The sequence below is a fragment of the Meriones unguiculatus genome, assembly GCF_030254825.1.
Source record: "Meriones unguiculatus strain TT.TT164.6M chromosome 13 unlocalized genomic scaffold, Bangor_MerUng_6.1 Chr13_unordered_Scaffold_41, whole genome shotgun sequence".
Classification (NCBI taxonomy): domain Eukaryota; kingdom Metazoa; phylum Chordata; class Mammalia; order Rodentia; family Muridae; genus Meriones; species Meriones unguiculatus.
The window spans coordinates 2,190,503-2,213,890 of record NW_026843650.1 but is presented as its reverse complement, the minus strand read 5'-3'; the positions used below and the strand labels follow the sequence as shown (position 1 = coordinate 2,213,890).

Genomic DNA, 23,388 nt, shown 5'->3' with positions numbered 1-23,388 from the left:
TCTTGTCACAGAGGTCTTTCTCTTGCTTGGGTAGTTACACCAAGATATATTATTTCTGGTTACTGTGAAGTATGTTGTTTTCCTAATTTTTTACAAGCCAATTTATCATTTACAGTCATGTGGACTATTGATTTTATAAGTTAATTTTATAGCAGCCAGTTTACTGAAGGGGTTTGTCTACTGTAGAACATCTCTGGTAAAATTTTGTGGGTCACTTATATATATTAGTGTATCTTCTGTGAATAGGGATATTTTGACTTCTTCCTTTCCGATTTGGACCGCTTGATCTTTTATATTTGTATTATTGCTCTAGCTAGAACATACAGTAGTACACAGAAAAGATATGAAGAAAGTGGACAGCCTTCTATTGTCCCTGACTTTCGTGTAATTGCTTTGATTTTGTCCCTATTTAATTTGATTTTGGCTATCGGCTTGTTGTTATATTACCTTTATTATGTTTATGTTTGGGCCTTGTATCCCTGAGATCTACAGGGCTTTTATCATGAAGTCGTGCTCTATTTCCTCAAAGGCTTTTTTTTGCATCTAATGAGATGAACATGTTTATTTACTATTTCTTTCATTGAATTACAGTGATGGATTTAATTATGTTGAACCATACCTGCATCCCTGGGATGATACTTACTTGATCATAGTGGATGATGTATTTGATGTGGTCTTAGAGTGATTTTACCAGTATCTTACTGAGTATTTTTGCACCAAAGTCCATAAAGGAAATGGTTTTGATCTTTTCTTTCTTTGCTGGGTCCTTGTGTGGTTTAGGTACCAGTGTGACTGTGGATTTATAGGATGAGTTCCTTCTGTTTGGTTTTGTACAATAGTTTCTGAAGTATTGGTGTGAGCTCCTCTTTGAAATTCTGGTAAAATTCTATGCTACAGCCATCTGGTTCTGAGATTTTGTTTTGGTTGGGAGACTTCTGATGACGGTTTCTATTTTCTTAGGTGTTATAGGACTCTTTAACCTGCTTACCTGATCTTGATTTGACTTTGGTAAGTGAAATCTATCAGGAAAATCTTCCATTTAGATTTTTGAAACTTGTGGAATAGTCTTTTGAAATAATATATAATGATTCTTAGGAGTTATTCCTTTTCATTTCTGATTTTTTTTTTTATTTGGATAGTCTCTCTGACTTTTTGTTAGTTTGTTTAGAGGTATGTCTATCTTGTTGATGTTTTCAAAAAACAGCTCTTGGTTTCACTGATTCTTTGTATTGTTTCCAATTTTCTGATACTGATTTCATCCATGAGTTTGACTACTTCCTGATGCCAGTTCCTCTTGGTTGTTTTTGCTTCTGTTTGTTCTAGGGCTTTTACATGTGTTTTTAAATTTCTACTATGAGAATTTGTTAATTCTTTTTAGGAAGGCACTTAATGCATTGAAGCTTTTCCTTAGCACTGTTTCATCATGTCCCAGAAGTTTAGGTATGTTGTCCCTTCATTTTCATTGAATTCTAGAAAATCTTTAATTTATTTCTTCCCTGACCCAGTGGTCACTGAGTTGTTCAGTTTCCATGAAAAACCTCTTGTTTCCATTGTTATTGAAATCTACCTTTAATCCATGGTGGTTTGATAAAATACAAGGAGTTATTTCAACTTCCTTGTACCTATTGAGTCTTGCTTTCTGACCAAGTAAATGCGCACTTTTGGAAAAGCTTCTGTGAGGTGCTGAAAAGAAGGTATATTCTTCTTTGTCTGGGGGAAAAATTCTGTAGATGTCCATTAAATCAATTTGATTTGTGTTTCTGTTAGTTTAATTGTTTCTCTGTTTAGTTTCTGTCTTCATGATATGTCCTTTGGTGAGTGTGGGGTTTTGAAGTCTCCCTCAATGACTGTGGAGGTATTAGTTTATGATTTAAGCTTTAGTAATGTTACTTTTACAAATGTAGGTGCCCTTATATTTGGACTAATATATTCAGAATTGAGACATCATCTTGGTGGATTTTTGCTATCATTTGTACCATTTTGCTATGATATGTGTCCTCTCATATCTGTTTTGAATAAATTCAGTTAAAATATTACTTTATTAGATATTAGGATGGCTTCTTTCAACTTGCTTCTTGGGTCAGTTTCCTTGAAAAACATATTTCCAGCCCCTCACTCTGAAGTAATGTCCTCCTTTGTTTTTAAGATGTGTTTTTTTTCTTTTGTATGCAGCAGATTAATGAGTCATACTTCAGCATCCATTCTGTTAGTCTTTGTCTTTTTATTGAGGAATTGAGTCCGTTGATGTTGACTGATATTAATGATTAATGATTGCTAGTGCCTGTTATTTTGATTTTTATGATTGCAACAAGTTTTTGTGTTTTTGTTCGTTTGGTATTGCAGCAGCAGTGTTATTTATTTTCTGTTATTCTCTGGGTGTTGTTTACTTACATTGGTGGAGTTTTTCCTTCTAGTATCTTCTGTACAGTTGTGAAGCATACACACATACAACATAACATTTTCAATTCCACAGCACGGCTCCACTTGCTGTGAAGTCACTACAGTTGAAGCCTTAGTAACCCTGTCCACCGGGTGCCACCATTTTGGATCCTCTTCAACTCTACATCTTCTAAATGGAAATATTTTTTTTCTGGTGCTGGAAAGGCACAGGACTTTTTTCCAACTAAGCACATGCTACACACTATATTATCTTCCATCTCATATTTCTACTTGTGTTCACTGGCTCTTGTGTTATTTCTGTGGGGAATAATTTTAATCTCACTAAACAACTGGGAAGACAAATAAACAAACTATGCACTATCAAAAAGAAAGCCATGGTAGAGAGAGGGAAAATGAGCTTCTCTTTAAAGTCAGCCAGTAATCTGTGTGGGCCACTCATATCATATGATGTCTCTCTTCAGCTGCATCCATTTCTGAGGAAAATTAAATTTATAAATGCTGCTGGAAATAAAATAAGCTTTGATGAGAACAAGAATATTAGGGAAACATATGATATACAAAATTTTATTGCATATAGTTTTCAAAATGCATTACTACTTAAAGTGGGAGAGTTCGTCTTCAAGAGTGCACAAGATCAAGGCTTTTTCATCAATGAAGTTCTGATTCAATGGCCAAGCAAATTAAAACAGGTCTGGAAAATTTTCAGTATTTAATATGAAGGGAATTATTTGTAAAGAATTATAAAAATTGATTATGTAATGATTCTTTGAACTTTTAAAATGATTGTGAAATTTTAATTTCTTATGTCTATTGTGAATATTAGCTTGTGTGTGGGTGTTCATGCACCTGAACACATGTGCTTCTTAAATCCCAATCAACTGTGGTTACCTTCTTCAATTGCTGTCAACTTTATTTTTATCTGTGAAACCCTTACTTTCTGATTTTGCTGAACTCAGTGGACAGAATTACCTAGGTTCTCTCTCTGTCTTCATGATCATAAAGTTTGGATTACAGGCCTATTTTTCTGTACCCAACTTTACTTCCATCCTTTCATCATGATCAAATTCATGTTTTCCTGCCAATGTAGCATGCATGTTAAATACTAAAACATCTCTTTAGTTCTGTTTGATGACATTAAATCAGAAATGAACTAATATTTCAGAAATACATATATGTATATACATACACATATAAATATACATACAAATGCACACATAATGTCAGCTAATTCCTTAGCTACAATTAGATGAATTGAATTTGAATGTTTGTGTTCATTCATAATGCAGTGAATGAATGATTGAGTGCTCATGGTTATATAAAGGCATGTATGTGTGTTTCTATATGTAAACACACACATACACACAAAGTTCTGTAAATTTTCACATCTTAATTATAAAGGCTAGCTGATGCTCAAGCATCCTTCCATTCACATAACTCATACTCAAGCATATCAATAATTTTACAAGGATGTGAGCTAGCATAAATAATTAATAAATTATGGATTTGGATACAAGACATTTCTCTAAGCAATGTATATGAGCTGCCCAATATGTGTGTCAGGAACTGAACTTATATTTCATTTCAAGAGCTATGTGCTCTTTTAACAGCTGATCCAGTTATCCAGAAACACATTACTGTTAATATGTACATATTCATTAGACAGAAACTGCCAAACCAGGGCAGAAAAGAGGTCTAAGATAGAAATATTTCCTGTCCTACAAAATTTCTAAAATATAACAAACTAAAATTGCACTAGGATTTTATTAGTTATGTTATTAAGAATGCAACTGGTGAAAGTCCCATTTGATTAAGTCACTAATGTTTGAAAAGAAAGGCCTAAAACAACCCCTAGCATTGGGAGTCAAGCGTAAGAGTCACAGTAACAGATTATAATTCACCAATGGCCAAAACATTTTCATGAGAAAATTGAACTTCCTTTTGCAGCTGAATCAGAGTGCATGGGTGTTACTATAAGATTGGAAATATAAAGGTAGAAACAAGTGTGCTTGGAGGCAAGTTTTATGATTGGATACTTGTCTTAAAATCCAACTGTCTCAAAATTCATACAATAAAATAAGTTCTGGCTTTCTGCCTCACAGAAGAGGATATCTTGATGTCCAACACATTTCACACAGGATAGGCAGTAGTGAGTCATAGTTTGGTCACCATAAAGGGATGTTGAACATTTAGTATTGGAAAGTGTGGTAAGTTGAAATCTCCATTCTACATTCCCACATTAAAACCTCAGAGTTCCTCATAAACAAATGCAATTTCCATAGGTTACGTGTATTTAGCCTAAACTATTTTAAAGTGATATTCGATACCGTGACCAGTTTTTCTGTGTTGCTTTCAGACTCCGCAATCTGTATGTACACAGAGCTGTGGTCCAGGATTCTGGAAAGTGCTACAAAAAGAAAGACCGGTCTGCTGTTTTTCTTGTGCATTTTGTCCAGAGCAGCACATTTCTAACCATTCAGGTAGAAAAATAATACTTTTACTCAAACTGGTTGGTAATGGAGACAGGGAAAGTTAAGAAGTGACCTTGGTGTCATAATGTAGTGCTGTTCCCTATGTCTTTAACCCTCGTCCCTGAATCCATTTATAATCATTGCTGAAGCCACACAATGTGTGAACCTTAGAGTGGCAATTCTCATGATATTGAGTCATATGCACCCTACTTTCAAAAACCTGCCTTTGGGTGCACAGAATGGCCATCTCAGCTTTTGCAGTGTTCCATGCTATGAGCTCTCCATTAATTGTGAGTTCTCCAGTTGTCCATGATAGATTTGTATTTCTGTGATTAACAAACCTAATGATTCTTTCCTCAAAGCAACTCCAGGAAAACTACATGCTTGATTATTTTCTGAATGCACAAGAAACTGAACTGCATTTACAACAGAGTTGTTATTTCCAGTATCAACAATAAAAAAAGCAAGTCTTTGTAAATGAAAACATGGCTGCCTTTTTAGGGTTGTGGTCAACTGTGTGATAACATATATAAGTAAAATCATATGGAATGAGCAGGTTGCATTTTTATATACAAACACACACACACACACCAAGACACAAACACATTTAATGAGAAAAGAGCCTATGTATTTGAGAGTGAATAAATATAAGGTGGGTCCAGGAGAAGGTTTAGAGAAATGAAAAAGAAGAGGCATAGTGAGGTAATTATATTATTTTTTAAATGAAAATTTTTACAAAAAAATAAAGTCAGAAGGAAAATACATTAATATAATGATGAGAATCTACTATTTATTCTATTATAAAGGCCAGTCCTTAGACAACCATAATACAAACAGAATTTTTTATGTATTATTGGAAATGATCAAATGTTGAAAATTAAATATTCTTTATATTCTAAGATCTAATGCTATCATAGGTTAAATTCCTTGCAGAGTGACACGCGACTTCAATATTTATGTTAAAAAGATATGGAGAGAGCAGAGAGCCTTGGCTTGTCCCTGATTTCAGTGAAATAATAAAGCTTACTAAGGTCATGAATCAAATACCTAATAGAAGTTCTCAATTGGGATTGATTTGAGTTTCTCTCTGTTTAGGTTAATGTTGGCTATAGGGTTTGCTGTATATTGACTTTACTATGTTTAGGTATGTGCTTTGTGACCCTGATATCTCCAAAATTTTATACATGAACAGGTATTGGATTTTTGGAATCTATGGAAATGATCATGGAATTATTTTCCTTTTGTTTGTTTATGTGGTGGATTAAATTGATGGATTTCTATAGACTGAACCACTCCTGCATGCCTGGGATAAAGCTTATTTGACAGTGGTGGATGATATCTTTTATGTATTCTTGTATTTGTTTTGCGAATATTTTACTGAGTTTTTTTTTTTTGTCATTGTTCATGACGGAAATTGGTCTGAACTTCATGTCTTTCTTGGGTCTTGACTGTGCCGTGACTGCGTCTTCATCTAATTAATTTGTCAATGTTCCTTCTGTTTCTATTTTGTGGGATTGTTTGAAGAGTATTTGTATTTACTCTTCTTTGAAGTCTGGTCGAATTCTGAGCTGAAACCATTTGGCCCTGGGCTTTTTTGGATAGGGACTTTTGATGACTTCCGCTATTTCCTTGGGGAAGATAGGATGTTTTATTTACCTGATCTTGATTTAACTTTGCTAAGTGGAATCTACCATGACAATTGTCCATTTTATATAGATATTAAGTTTTTGTGATGTATAGACTTTTGATGTAAGACCTAATGATTCCTTCGATTTCCATGATTTCTGTCCTTCTATCACCCTTTTCCTTTTTTTTATTTTGTTCATTTGGATAGTGTCTTACTGCCTTTTGGTTACTTTGGCTAAGATTTTGTCTTTCTGGTTGATATTCTCAAAGAATCAGCTCTTGGTTTCGATGATTCTTTGAATCATTTCATTTCTAGTATATTGATTTCAGCACTGAATTTGATTATTTCCAGCCCTCTACTCCTCTTGGTCCTGTCTACATCTTGTTGTATTATTCAAGGTCTTTCAGTTGTGTTATTAGATTGCTTGTATGAGATGTCTCAAATTCCTATATGAAGGCATTTAGTGCTATGAATTTTCCTCTTAGCACTGCTTTCATTGTGTCCCATAAGTTTGTGCATGTAGTTCCTTAATTTTCATTGAATTCTAGGACATCTTTAATTACTTTTTTATTTCTTCCATGACACCTGTCATTGAGTACAATTCTTCAGGTTCCATGTGTATGTGTAGGCATTTTACTCTTTCTGTCATTGTTGAGGGCCAGATTTAGAACATGGTGGCGAAATTGGATCCAAGGAATTATTTCAGTCTTATTGTATGTGTTAAGACTTCCTTTTTGCCTGAATATATGTTCAATTTTGGAGAAAGTTCCTTGATTTGCAGAGAAGAAGACATATTTGTGTCTGCGTGACCATTTCTGAGGACTTCTATTAGGTATTTGATTCATGACCTATATAAGCTTCATTATTTCACTGTTTAGCTTCTGTGACAATGATCTGTCACTTGGTGAGAGTGAAGTGATGAAATTTACCATTATTAATGTGTTGGGACTGATATGTGATTGAAGTTTTAATAATGTTTCTTTTACAAATGCAGGTGCCCTTCTATTTGGGACATAGTTGTTCAAGATATTGTTGTCCTCATGGTGGATTTTTTTCTATGATGAGGACAAAGTATCCTTCACTTCTCTTTTGAATAATTTCATTTAGAAGACTATTTTATTTGATATTAAGATGGTAGTTCCACTTACTCCTGGGTTCCATTTGATTGGAAAACCATTTTCAAGCACTTTACTCCAAGGTAGTGTGTATCTTTGGAGCTGAAGTGTGTTTATTGTATGCAACAGAAAGTAAGATTTTGTTTTCATAATTATTCTGTTACCATGTGTCTTTTTATTGGATCGCTGACTCCATTGATGTTGAGAGATACTAGTCATCAATGAATTTCAGTTCCTTTTATTGTGGTGTTATTGCAGATAGTGTATTTATGTGCTTGTTTTCTTTTGATTTTTCTTCTGATCTTATCTATATCGTGTGTTTCGTGGGTGTAGTTGATCTCATTGAGTTGGAGTTTTCCTTCTAGTAGCTTCTCAAGGTCAGGAATAGTGCACAGACATTGTTTTAACTTAGTTTTGTCACGGAATATCTTGTTTCCTCCATCTCTGTTGATTATAAGTTTTGCTGAGTACAGTAGTCTGCTCTGGCATCTGTGGTCTCTTTGCTTCTGCATGACATCCCCCCAGGGTTTTCTGGGTTTCATAGGCTCTGTTGGAAAGTCTGGTGTGATCCTAATAGGTCTGCCTTTATATGTCACTTGATCTTTTTCCTTTGTGCTTTTGATATATTTTTTTCTTCATTGTGTAGATTTATTGTTTTGATTATTTTACGGCAAGAGAATTTTCTTTTCTGTTCTAGTCTATTTAGTGTACTGTAAGCCTCTTGTATGTTTAAGGTTATCTCTTTCTTAAGGTTGGAGAAATTTTCTTGTATTATTTTTATTAAAAATATATTCTGCACCTTGGAGCCTGGAATCATCTGTTTAGTCTATTCCTATTGTTCTTAGGTTTCACATTTTCATGGAGTCCTTGAACTTTTCTGATTGTATGTTTTCTTTGAGAGATAGATCAGTTTCTTCAATTGTATCTTCAATGCCTGAGATTCTCTCCTCCATTTCTTGTATTTTGTAGGTGATGCTTATCTCTGTGGTACTTGATCTCTTCTCTACGTATTCCATCTCCAGGGTTTTCTGTGTGTTTTCTTATTGATTCAAATTCCATTTCCAAGAATTGAATAATTTTAATAATTTCCTTCACCTGTTTAATTGTGGTTTCTTTTATAAGATGGTCTCTCTTTGTTTGCCCTTTATTTCCCTGTATTTCTTTGAGACATTTGTTCTTTTCTTCTTTATATGTCTCTAATAACTGCATAAACATAGATTTAATGTCCTTTTTCTGTGTTTCAGCTGTATTAGAATATCCATTGCTGTCATGGGTGGGTTCTGGTGGAGCCAGGATGTCCCAGTTTTTGTTGACTGTGTCTCTGTAGACTTACATGTTTCTTCCTGGAAACTGTACCAAAGACTGGATCCTTCTGTCTTTGGAGTTTAGAGTAGTATTCAGGAAGATGTCAAATGTACAGTTGCTCAGGAATAGATACTGGCAGTTCAGATGCCAGCATCTTGAAGGGCAGGGCACATTGCAGTGTATGGACACAAACATGTAGGGACTGGTGAATTGAAGGACAAGGGTTTGTATGCACTGGAACCATAAATTTTGGAGTTCAGATACTGGTGGTCATCATTAGCAAGATGCAGGTGCCTCAGGTTGTGTCTGTGGGATTTCTCAGAATAAAGCTGGGCTGCCGCTTACAGGCCTGTCCCAAACTGTGCTCCCTGTACTCAGATTCCTCTGAGCTCTGCCTTCTTGGATCTGCCATCCCTGTAATTTTATTGTTCACATGGTGTCCACAGGGTGACCAGTAGAACAGTAGCTTGGTGGCTTAGATGCTCTCCCAGTAAACCTGAAGCTGCCCTACAGGAGTAGGAGTAGGAGGGATCCAAAGTATGGCTTTTAAAGCAAACAGTCCCTGGATATGGGGATCCAAACTCACTGGAGTATATGAAGGGGCAGGTGGCCCAAATTTTGCTACTCCTGATTCTGTGAGATGGCCACAGAGGGCCTGGATCAGACGGACTCTATTTCCTGGATGACCTGTCCAGAACAAGAAGCAGCAAAGTTGATGCTCTGGATCTGGCCACCTGTCCATACACTGGTCTCAGAGTCTCTGCATCTCTGCCCCTCAGATAAGGTGCACACTGGTCTCCACCATCTTGGATTCTCCTTGTTTTGATCTTTCATCCTTTTCTTTTTTGGCAGGAGCCTTTTGTAATTTTTTGAATTTACACTTGGGTCTATTTAGGTCTATTTAGGTTGCTGAATTATTGTTGAATTCATCTTTGACTAATGGTTGCTTGGACAAATCTAAAACTTATGTATCTCATTACCTTTTTAAGCTGACTAGAATATAGTATGTTTTAAAAATATTTCCTTAGAATATTATGAATTTTGTTGAATTCTGTAGTAATGTTTTTCTTTAATTTTCAATTCTGTTAATTTGAGTACTCTATTTTTTCCTTAATTTACTTGAGCTATAGGTCTGTCAATTTTCTTTATCTTCAGAAAGAGACAGCTCTTCCTTTGGTTACTTCTGTGTATTGTGTTCTTTGTTTCTGTTTCACTCATTTCTATTACAAAGTAATTATTTCTTTTTATTATATTATTAATCAATTTGTGTACTATTACAGCATTTGCTCACTTTTCTCCTCTCAGACACTCCCTCTCACCTCACCTCCCAACCCAATGTACCCTCCTCCCTTTTTTTCCAAAAAAAAGAAGTCCTCCATGGATATCAATCAGCCTTGGCATATAAAGTTTCAATAAGAATAAGCACAGCTTCTGTTATTGAGGCTACACAAGGCAGTCAAATTAGGTGACAAAAGAGTCAGAGAAAGCTTTGATCTTGCTCTTAGGTATCCCCATAAAGACAAAGCTGCACAACTGTTATATATGTGCAGAAATCCCATATCTGTCTCATGCATGCTTTACTGTTGGCAGTTCATTTTCTATGAGCTTGTGCCAGGAGCCTTTCTGTGGGGCAATTCTGAGCATGGAAAGGAGAGGACTTTGCCTACAGGATGCTCCAGAGAGCAGATGAGGGGTCAGCGATGAGAGGAAGTTAGTCAGCTGAAGTGGTCAGGGTAATCTAGCAGCTGACGTCTAAAATTCAGACCTTTCTTTGTCTCTGACATATTGTTGACAAGGCTCTTCTTGTTTATACAAGTTTCACAGTGCGAACACAGATTAATGATTGTACAAGTGGTACAGAATGGGTGTTTGATTTTTTTTTATTATACAGGAATAAAAGCTCAGTTACAATTTAAAAAGTACACACAGAACATATTTGATTATCATTATTAGCCCTATAACTCTTTAAATAATCTAAAGAATGTCTCCTTCAAAGAAAACACATTTAATATGTGAAAGTCTGCTTTTAGGCTGGCTTTGTTTGCAGTATGAGTGCAGTCCAGAGAAACAGAAAATACTTTAACTGGTCTTTTTATGCACAGCAAATAAAAATAAATAGCTCCTTTTACTATATGTATCACCATCTATGCTACAAACTAGAAAAAGTTTATTTAAGTCAATCTATCTTATTTAGTAAGTTTTATTCTGTCAGGAGTGTACCCTCTGTGACATTCTATCTTTAAACTACATTTTCAGGGAGCTCTAAACCTATAATAAAGGATCTTAAACCTATACATGAATCTCCAGGCCTCTCAGGGTAGTCACATTGCCTCTGTTTACCCTGCACCAATATACTGTTTAGAAATTCATATACCCCAAGAAAACTCCTGAAATAATGACCTCAACTCTCTCTCTCTCTGCTTAACTCTGCTTAACAATCTCCAGGTCACAAAGATTTTTAAACAGTGGATAGATAAAGTTAAGTTTAGTATTTTCATAAGGCTCAGGTCCCATCAGGGCTGGCTGCATTGTCTCCCTCTATGGCCTAGTAAGGCTGCTCCCTGTTAAGGGGAGGTGATCAAAGAGCCAGCCACTGAGTTAATGTCAGAGGCAGTCCCTGGTCCCCTTAAACTTCAGCCAGTCCTTATGAGAACTGATAGGCTAAGATCAGAAGGAACAGGAGGAGGACCTCCCTATCAGAAGACTTGGAGAGGGGCATGAGAGGAGATGAGCATGGGAAGGTGTGGAGGAAATGAGCAAGGGTGCTACAGCTAAGATACAAAGTGAAGAAACTATAATTAATTTAAAATGCCTAATTAAAAAAAAAGATTCAGACATTTCTCTGTAGAAAAAAAAAAAAGAAATTGAATCATAGTGCAGAAATTCCCCAGTAGTGCAAAACACAATTAAAAAAAAGCAGTTAGAAATAGAAGAACAATGATTGTAACAATCTGCTCAGCTTTGCTGGAATAGCACCAATAACTGTACTGGCTTCATGACTCTCAACAATTTCAGTGAATATGGCTGTGTCATTCTCCCTTTCTGATTTAACATTTTGTAGATTTATGGTATTTATGACATGCAGGTCATTTTTTTAGTCTTAAGAATATTACTGGAAGAACAAGAGTGGAAATTAAAACAATTCCCAGGATTATTCTGGACTTAATAATGAAAATCAAAGAGTCCTCTCCTGAGTCAAAGGATATCAAAGACCATAGAAAATTATTTGCAACTTCCACAGCTGAGACAGGTAAAGATTGGTTTGAGATTATAGCAGGAGTTTGTTGATGCAAGGGTTGTATATTTACTGCCAAATCAGAACCTGTTCCATAGGTCGTGGAGGTGGGTTCTAAATTATTCCCATGTTACCTTAGAAAATGTATAGGAGTGGGATAACAAATATCCACTGAAACAGTGAATAACAAGAAAAATGAGAGGAATCCATGATGATGGAAACAAGGAAGTGCATTTTTATACATTGATGTCATCAAAATACAAAGTACACATATTTAGAAACTCAAAGTGTAAAAAAAGCATTTGAAGGCTTACTTAACAGTATTACTTTATCTGAATATAAATAAAATAGATTTCATTGCCCCAAAGAAACAGTGATAAGCTGTTGATCAGAAAGCTTATTTATAATTAAACAAGATAAACAATAGAAATGCGAAGTATAAAGAGTTCATGTCCTTGACAGTTAACAGGATGCAGAATATACCATGGTACACATATCATTGGAAAGCAGTTTAATGAATTAATTGTGCAATGAATAGATACTTATATGAGGTGAAATGTTGACCCAATTTCTCCACACAGATCAGCAGGAGTGCATCCCTTGCCCAAGTCAAGAGTATCCAAACCCTGAGAGAAACCACTGCCTGCCCAAGGCAGTGACCTTCCTTTCCTTTGAGGATCCTCTGGGCATTGCTCTGGCCTGCACAGCTCTGTGCTTCTCTATCAGCACAACTGCAGTTCTGGGGCTCTTTCTCAAACATCGAGAATCAGCCATTGTTAAGGCCAATAACCGGAATCTCAGCTACATCCTGCTCATCTCCATCCTCCTCTGCTTCCTCTGCTCCTTTTTCTTCATTGGACGCCCAAACACAGCCTCCTGCATACTGCAACAAATAACATTTGCACTTGTGTTCACCTTGGCTATTTCCACTGTTTTGGCAAAAACTATAACTGTAATTCTGGCTTTTAGAGTCATGAAGCCAGGAAGAACAATGAGAAGGTTGTTTGTCTCAGGCATCTATAATGCTGTCATTCCCGTCTGTGTCCTGATCCAACTTATTCTCTCTGTAGTCTGGCTGGGAACCTCGCCTCCCTATATTGACTCAGATGAACACTCTGAACATGCTCATGTCATCATTTTTTGCAACAAGGGCTCAGTTACTGCTTTCTACTGTGTCCTGGCTTACTTAGGGACCCTGGCCTTATGTAGCTTCACTGTGGCTTTCCTGGTAAGGAACCTGCCTGACACATTCAATGAGGCCAAGTTCCTGACATTCAGCATGCTGGTCTTCCTCAGTGTCTGGGTCATTTTCATCCCTGTCTACCAGAGCACCAAGGGCAAAGCTGTCATGGCTGTGGAGGTCTTCTCCATATTAGCCTCTAGTGCAGGGCTGCTTGGGTGCATCTTCTTCCCTAAGTGCTACATTATTCTCTTAAGACCTGATAAAAACTCTTTGAGATGTATTAAAAACAAAAAATAGCAAATAAAAATTGATCATTTTGATGTATTAGTTTTCTTTTTTCTAATAAAACCCATTAGTATAATAAAATTAAGTTATTTACCCGCTTTTAAGTAACTTTTTCTTAAATGTATAATTAAACAAACATAAGAGCTCCTCACTTTGTCAAACAATCACAGACATTCTATTTTAGAATAGAAGCTGCTGCTGAAAGCACATTTTAGTAAGTTATGCATGTTATTTATTAATTTTTGGACAATATACATATTCAAAATGTAATTACATGAAAGCAATTGAGATAAATAGTACATGAACAAATACTTGTTTTCTTTGTTATTTTATGGGGTTTTTATCCCTGTTATATACAGGGCTTTGGGTGATATCTGAGATTCTTCTATAGACCAAGCATGAAAATCAGTTTCTGGAAAGGTTTTGGTGGTGTGTCTTTTAAACAGTTGAGCAATTCCAGAAATCAGAGTAGAAAATTTTCTAAACAGAAATTATAAATTTGCTGCCTGATTCTGCTCTCTTTTCCTTGACATACTTAAAAATGACTCGAAAACCCACTCTACAAATACTTGCTCAGTCACCTTCATTGCTATTCTGTTCACAATAGGTAGGAAATGGAAAGTCATAAATATGTTTAACATGATAAATATCATACATATAAATAGATGTAAGTAAAAAAAAACATAATTGAGGTAACCCATATCCATAAGACAAATATCTTTCATTCTCTACTTTGGGGAATCTAGCTCCAAATGTTGGTTTGTGTGTATTCATCATGGAATAACTGTAAAAACAAGAAGGCATGGTGGGTAACCAATACAATGGCATGGACAATTGATCTGATTGGGAAAAAACCAAGGGAGGTACTCTAATTATGAAGGAGGATAAATATAAAAGAAGGAAATGAATGAAATAACAGTAAACTTTTGGAGAGTTTTAAGCAATCATACTGTGAATTATCTACATAAAATCCCTATAGTACATGTAAGTCCATTCTTGACTATAAACATGTTGCAATCTAGATACTTTTAATAATGTACACAGATAAGTATAGTTCACCACTGACCAAATTTTATGCTACTGCTATATCTAACCTGAAAACTACAGTCCATTTCCAGTCTGAAAAGATGCTTTTTGTTCGGTCTGAAATACCTGAAAATAACAGGATACAGGAGGAACTAGGAAAATGAAGAGGTGCCATGCTAACTCCTGAAAGTTGAATTTCCACCAAGTATCAGATTCTTGGAGCATAACTTTATAGTTATTCTCAAGTGCCTGCTTTTTCAACAATACATAAGACATTGAAGACATGGCATGCATGCTTGTGGGTGCTCGTGTTCCCCTTAACATTCACCACAGTCCACCTAAAGAGAAAAGTACACACCAACCCTTCACTTTCCAATGGTAACCTGCCTACAAGATTTGCTGGTGCGCTTGTGGCACAAATTTCATGGAAGTGACCAATTAATATTTGGTTGAGTTTCAGGAGGCCCACTCCATGAAAAGAAACCTTTATCCAACATGGCTTGGGTGGCCAGGAGTCTGAGTCTACACAGGCCAGGGACATCAGAGAAATGTAAATGCTATAGTTGTGCTAAAGGAGCAGCCATACTCACAGATCGGTGCCTTCCTCAGCCATCATAGAAAACTTCTTCCTGTAGCAGATGGGAACAAATACAGAGACCCATATCCAGTTGATTCGCAGACAGTGAGGGGCCTTAGACCATTTCACCCTAAATGAGATGTCTCCAGCAATTCCCTCCCCTAAGGGCTCAAGGAACTCTGTGTGCAGAGTGTAAGTGACAGAGGGGATGAAGGGCACGAGGGTAACAAGGTCTTGTAAACACAGCAGGACCAACACACATATGAATGCACCCTGACCCACAAGCTAGCTTTTCTATCACATTCCCCTGTTGGGGCTACTTTGCCATGCCACAAGGGAGGAGAATGCACTGAGTCCTGATGCGACTTGATTTTGTGGCATGGGTGGGTTGACACAGGGGAGGGGGATGATTCCCTTCTCTGAGCAGCCAGGTGAGGGGTGATAGGGTAAACAGGGAGAGTAGGATGACCAACACACATATGAATGCACCTTAACCCACAAGCTAGCTTTTCTATCACATTCCCCTGTTGGGGCTACCTTGCCATGCCACAGGGGAAAAGGATGCACTGAGGCCTGATGCAACTTGATTTGGTGGCATGGGTGGGTGGACACAAGGGAGGGGGGTGATCCCCATCTCTGAGGAGGCAGGTGAGGGATGATAGGGGAAACAGGGAGAGTAGGACCAGGAGGAGAGGAGGGAGGGGTCTACGATAGGGATGTAAAATGAATCAATAAACATTTAAAAAATAAAATAATAATAAACGAGGGAGCTGGAGAGATGTCACAGAGCTTAAGAGTGCAGGTTTCTCTTCCAAAGATCCCGAGTTCGATTTCCAGCACCCACGTGGTGGCTTCACAACCATCTATAGTGAGATCTGGCTCCTCTTTCTGGTATGCAGACAAAATACTCTACAAATAATAAATTTTCAAAGAAAAAAAAGAAATACACCATGGATCATCAACAAAGTTCCCCTCCCTCCAAAAAGAACACTCACTACCTCTTTAAATAATAATAATAATAATAATAATAATAATAATAATAATAATAATAAAAGTTTTAAAGTTAGTTTTCTCCAAGGGCCCACAAACCAGACTAACTGGTTAGCCCCATGAGCAGCAACAGATGGCAACAGAAAAACTCAAAGGCATATTTGTGGGTTTTCAAGGCAACAATATATGTTCAGTTCTTTTGTATGCATATGGCTTCTAGTTTCACGATTTCATGGTATTTCTGTTTGAGTGAATATCTGTATCTCTGCACCCATGTTTCCCTCATGTTTTTTCTTTGCTCCTTTTATTAATAACATTAGGCACTTCAACCATTTTATTGATTTCTGGAAGATTGGAGCCTGACAATTTCCTCTTTATGAAATATGAAAGTGTGTGCCTGTGACATAAATCCACCTCCCCAAACTAATGATATGGCCTGCCATTTAGGGTTTTCTGGTCTAAGGTTTGGTGCATCTCTGTGCTTCTTTGCTATCACTGCTGTAGTTTAAATACATTTGTGAAGTACTAAGCCTTTCCTGGCCATTGTCAAGGGCAATCCCAGAATTCTAAGCCATCCCTTGATTATCTGCTGCTACTGCTTCCTCTACTATTTATTCTTTATTGGCCACCACAGCACAGTCATCTGTGCTCTGTTCATGATTCATTTGGGGTGTATATGTTTGAGAGAGAAAGAAAGGTAGACAGAAAGATAGAGACAGACTGCGAATATTGGTATGTGTGTGTGTGTGGATATTCCTATAATTCAGGAACACTGAGGCGGTTTCTGGTATCAGTCGCCTGTCTGTCCTTCTCATTTGCTCTTGGATTTGACTTGTTGCCTGTGGAGTTCGGTGGGAATGTCTCTCCCACGTTGACAGATTTGCAAACCCTGAACCTGAACACCTACCTCATCATAGGAATGAGAATTCCCACAGAGGAAACATGTGGACAGATCTGACCGACCAATCAGAACTGGAGTGAGGTGGAAACAGTGTGTCCAGAGCCTAATAACAATTTGTCTTGGCCCTCTTTGCCCCCTATTAGCCATTCCTTGCCAGCCTCTTTATTGGACCTAGTATCCTAGGACTGATGAATACCTGTAGGGTGGTGCTAACTAGAACACAAGGGTCTGGCAAGCCCAATGTTAAGAATTTCACCTGATGGCATTGGAGTCTCATAGCTGAGTTTTCTATGCTTTGCCATAACCAACTTTTCTAAGGTCTAACTGAAGAGCATTTATGGCTGTTCTGATATTATAAATATTTCATGGGACTCCCTCCACATTGGAACATGGAATTTGGAGTGACCCAAATCTATGCTCTCGGGCCATGGCAATTGTCATATTCAACAAGGACACAACTCCTGCTTTCTACTGTATCCTGGGATATCCAGCTGTCCCATCACTGAGGAGTGTCCACTATCACTTTACTGGCTAGAGCTTTACATATTTACAGAAGCCAGGTTTCTGATACCCAGCATGGTGGTGTTCTGCAGTGTGTTGGCCACTTTCCTTACTAACCCCCATACCACCGGGGGCAAGGTCATGCTGCTTGAAGAGCATCGCAGGATCCCAGAAATTTCAGTGACCTCCTTCTAGACTTATGGTCAATATTGTGAGAGGATTTCTACCAATATGCCACAACACTGAGGATGAGTTCATGGATGCCTTTTATAGTTCAGGGGCTACAGAGATGATTCAGGCTTTAAGAATACTTGTTCTTGCCAAGGACCAGATCTGTTTTGCACCTGGTATCTACCCCCATTTGTAAGTCCAGTTCCAGAGAATTTAGCTCCCTCTTCTGCCCTCTTCACACACCTTCACCTCCATCTGATACACAGGCACACCTACCCATGCAGACAAAACACTCATACATACAAAAACAAACAATCAGATGAGAAGTACACTTCCTAAGATGGGGGGGAAAGCACACCCTTCCATTAGTAAGTAAAACTAGTTTATTGCACACACAGCCCCAGCTATAAATTTACATAATCCCAGTTTAAATGTGTCCAGTTTAATTCTCCTGTTCAGCCAGGGCCCAGCCTCAATGAAAAAGAAATCCTGGGGTCCTTGGTGCCCTTTCTTTTAGTGAGTCCTGACTCTACAACTCAAAACAGGCCTTGCCTCGGGAAAGTAGACAGAGATTATAAATCATTTTTAAGGAATATAACAAAAAACCAGGTGTGGTGTCACATGCCTGTGACCTTCAGTGGGGCAGGCAGAGGCTGCTGTGAGTTCCAGGCCATCTGGGTTTGCAAAATGAGTTCAGGACATGCAAGGCCACAAGAGAAACCTTCTCTCCAAAAGCAAGGGTTTGCACCCCTGCCAGCTCTTCACACTCATTTGTCTAGACATGTCCTAAATCATAAAGTATGACTTCAACCAGGCTATAAGAAAGTCCTGTCAAGCACAGTGCACACAACTTTAATCCCAGCACTTGGGAAGCAGAGGCAGGTAGATGTCTGTGTGTATGTCTGTGAGTTTGAGGCCAGCCTGGTATACAAAGAGGCCTGGACAGCCAGGGCTACACAGAGAAAACCTGTATCAAAAACCCAAATTAATAATAATAATGTTAATAATAATAAGATTGAAATAAAAAAATCAGAGCCAGGCCTGCTGGCACATTGCCAGGTTTCTTTCGCATGGAAGTGGAGTTTATGGGAAAAATAGCAGGTAGAAGAAAGATTTGAAATTTTATTTTATTTCATTTTTAAAATCTCAATTACATGAATTCTTAGTGGATTAGAGAGACCAAAGACTTAAAAATCAGTGGGTATTGTTTTAAAGTTTAAAGAAGAAGCATGAATAAAGGCTAGTTAGTTGGAAACATGTCCAGCCTCCTTCGGGGGAAGAACTAGCCTTAATGCCCTGAGGGGACAAATTAGCATTACTGCATTCTTTCCTGCCCACTAATTATACAGTTGCTAGGAAACTGGCCCATAGGACCAGGCCAGAACTGTGTGTAGTCTTGGTGCCTAAAAGAGACCAATCATTTCAAAAGTCAATTTCCCTTACCCAATCACATAATGCCAAAGCACGTAAGTCCCTGCTTGCAGTTTTGCCTCATAAAAACCTTGCTTCCCTAGATCTCAGGGGATACATTCCTCTCCTGTGTCCACAGGAAGTTTGTGTCCCATGTCTGAATATGTATACAATTTTAAAAACCTCATGTATTTACAGCAGAGTTTATCCCTGGTCTTTTGGGGTTCCTGAACTGGCCATAACAGTTTCAGTCTGAATAAGACCATTAGTAATTTATAAACATCTCCCAATGACAATAAACACTTGTAGCCACAGAAAACAACCCAAAACCTACCCAATCCCACTTAAGGGAAAGAGGACATCATTCTCATTGATTTCTTCTAGATGACATTTTGGACATGCAGAAATCCTGTTGGGGGCCCAAAGAAAATTTGAAAAATGTTTAATTAAGCAAGCAATATCTGTGGTCTTGTCTTTGAATGTTGAGAAAATAATAAGAGTTAATAATAGTCCTGTTCAAAACAGTCTAAAATGTTGGACCAATTAAGATTTGTAGCTTTCTTCAAAGCTCTCTTGGGAACAGATCATGAAGAGAAACAGCAATTGAAGTAGTTGAGGCAGGAACAAGCAGAATTCTGGAACATGCAAGATACTGAAGCAGGAGGAGGGGCAAGATGGCGGAGCCGGGAGGACTCTCATTCTGAGCAGCAGCACAGCAGGATCAGCACAGTGACCAGCAATCAGAACTCTTGGCCACAAAACACAGTCATTGTGTTTCCCAGGTGAGAGGATACCCCATGGTGGGGGATTCAATCAGCTTTTAACTCACCCGGCTAAATGGCGGAAGAGATCCCAGTTCCGCCAGACGCTTGGCTGCCGGCCGCCAGCCCCAGCCCCAGCCCAGAGCCACAAACCAGTGTCTCTGGTCACGGTCCCAGACTGAACCGTGGGCACCACACTATCAGAGACTGGAATTTTCAGTCGGGAGATAACCCCAGGGTACAGGAAACGATTGGGACCGGCCTTAGGTCACCCAGACATCCCCTGGAAAAGACTCGGGCGGGTTCCACGGGCACCCCAGGAGCCAGCCCGGAGCCAGAGCTGGGGACCCAGGTTCCGGCACAGAGCCCTGCCTGCCTGCGCGCCTGATTCGCCGCCGGAGATAGAAACGGCGGGTCTGATCTCAGAGCACTCATCTCACCCTCAACCTGAAAAGGTCCCCGGAAAATTACCCAGCTTAGGGAGCCACTCAGGCTCCCAAAAGCCGCAAAGGCAGACACAGGCAGTTTCTGCGCACCAGACAGCTGGCAGAGACTGAGCCGCCATCACACAGCTGTGCTCCAGACACAGGCAGTTTCTGCGGCCAGCCAGCTGGCGGACACTGAGCAGTGTGCACCAGGGCAAAAAAAGAAACTAGGAGTCCGTGTCTCCAGAGAATCCACAGGGAAGGAAGGAAACTGTACTGATCTAAATCACCCAATCCTTCCCTAGAAAAAGTCTAGAGTCTAGTGGGGCCGAGGCGCCAGCACTCAGCTGTGCTCCAGACACAAGCACAAACAGTTGCTGCACGCCTGATATCCAACTGGGTCACAGCAGCTGATCATTAAATTTGCAACAAGAAACCCAGAAACAGGGCAGCTGCCCTCAGGACTTCCCTGGGTGAGAGGAGAACCCTCTCGACTAACAAAGACCACAGTTACTACTCAGGTCTATATCCCTGAGGTGAGCAACTCCTGAAAAAACACCAGCCATCCAGGGACTATACCCAAAAAGCTGAGAAGACATCCTTCAGGAAAAACCAGCTTTCTGCAAAGGGGATTCTCTCCACCACAGGATCCCCAGGAACCACCAGAAAATAACCCCAAACACCTAAGATAACACAATGGGTAGAGGCCAGCGTAAAAGCTCAAGCAACAAAAGACAGAGCAATATGGCATCTCCAGAACCCAGTTACCCAGGGGCAAGTAGCCCTGGACACCCCACCATAACAGAAATCCAAGAAGATGACCTAACAAGTATGCTCATGAAGATGATAACAGAGGAAACAAATAAGATTTGTAAAGACATAGAGGAAGATAAACTCAAACAGAATATTGCCATCCGTAAAGAAATAGAGGAAGCTGCAGCCAAACAGTTTATGGCCTTTAGAAAGGAAATGCTTAAAACACTGAATGAAATTATAGAAACAGAGTTGAAGGAACTAAAAGAAAAACAGGAAAGTACAATCAGACAGGTGAAGGAAGTAAACAAAACAACTCAAGACCTGAAGATAGAATTGGAAAAATTAAAGAAAACACAAATGGAAGAAATAATGGAAAGGAAGAATCTAGGGAAGAAAACAGGAACTACAGAGGTAAGAATAACCAACAGACTACAAGAGATGGAAGAAAGAATCCCAGGTGTGGAAGATACAATGGAAGAAATAGATGTATCTGTCAAAGAAAATGTTAAATCCGAAAAATTCCTGACACAGACCGTCCAAGAAATGCAAGACAATGTGAAAAGACAAAACCTAAGAATAATAGGTATAGAGGAAAAAGAAGATTCCCTTCTCCAAGGCCCAGAAAATATTTTCAACAAAATCATTGAAGAAAATTTCCCCAAGCTAAAGGAGAGGCCAATTAGAATACATGAGGCCTACAGAACACCCAACAAATTTGACCAGAAAAGAAAATCCTCCCGCCACATAATAATCAAAACAGTAAGTATACAGAACAAAGAAAAAATACTAAAAGCTGCAAGGGAAAAAGGCCAAGTAACATATAATGGCAAACCCATTAGAATCACACCTGACTTTTCAACAGAGACTATGAAAGCCAGAAGGGCCTGGACGGATATCATGCAGACCCTAAGAGAACATAGATGTCAGCCCAGGCTACTATACCCAGCAAAACTCTCAGTCCTCATAGATGGAGAAAACAAGATATTCAATGACAAAAACAAATTTCAACAATACCTACAAACAAATCCAGCATTACAGAAGACACTGGAAGGGAAAATACAACCCAAGAAAGCTAGCTACATTCAAGAAAACACAGGAAATAAATAACCTCACTTCAGTAAAACAAAAAGCAACCAAGCACACAACCTGATGACCACAGCCAACATCAAAATCAAGAGATCTAACAGCCACTGGTCATTCATCTCTCTCAACATCAATGGACTCAACTCTCTGATAAAAAGGCACAGATTAACAGAATGGATACATAAACAAAACCCAGCAATCTGTTGCATACAAGAAACACACGTAAGACACAAAGATAGACATTACCTGAGGGTAAAGGGTTGGCAGACGACTTTCCAAGCAAACGGACCCAAGAAGCAAGCAGGAGTAGCCATTCTAATATCTGATCAAATAGACTTTCAACCAAAATTAATCAAAAGAGATGGGGAAGGACACTTCATACTCATCAAGGGAAAATTCCACCAGGAAGACATCACAATCCTGAACATCTATGCCCCAAATACAAGGGCACCCACATTTGTGAAAGAAACATTGATAAAATTTAAAGCACATATAGATCCACACACATTAATAGTGGGAGACTTCAACACCCCACTCTCAACAAAGGACAGGTCAACCAAACAGAAATTAAACAAAGAAACAATGTCTCTGACAGAGGTCATGAATCAAATGGACCTAACAGACATTTATAGAACTTTACACCCAAACACAAAAGAATTTACCTTCTTCTCAGCACTTCATGGAACCTTCTCCAAAATAGACCACATAGTGGGACACAAAGCGAGCCTCAACAGATACAAGAAGATTGAAATAATCCCATGTATCTTGTCTGATCACCATGGAATAAAGCTGGACCTCAACAATAGCAGAAATAACAAAAAGCCTACACACACATGGAAACTGAACAACTTGTTACTAAATGACAGCTGGGTCAGGGAAGAAATAAAGAAAGAAATTAAAGTCTTTCTAGAAATCAATGAAAATGAAGACACAACATACCCGAACTTGTGGGACACAATGAAAGCAGTGCTAAGAGGAAAGTTCATAGCACTAAGTGCCTTCAAGAAGAAATTTGAGACAGCTCATTCAAGCACCCTAATGGCTCACTTAAAAACCCTAGAAAAAGAAGAAGCAGACACACCAAGAAGGAGTAGACGGCTGGAAATAATCAAACTCAGGGCTGAAATCAATCAATTGGAAACAAATAAAACAATTCAAAGAATCAATGA

The 23,388-nt window shown here is 38.5% G+C and overlaps 1 pseudogene; it reads left to right on the top strand.

The window, feature by feature from the left end:
• Positions 1 to 23,388, top strand: part of LOC132651226 (zinc finger protein 431-like) — a 410,631-nt pseudogene that overhangs the window by 160,646 nt on the left and 226,597 nt on the right.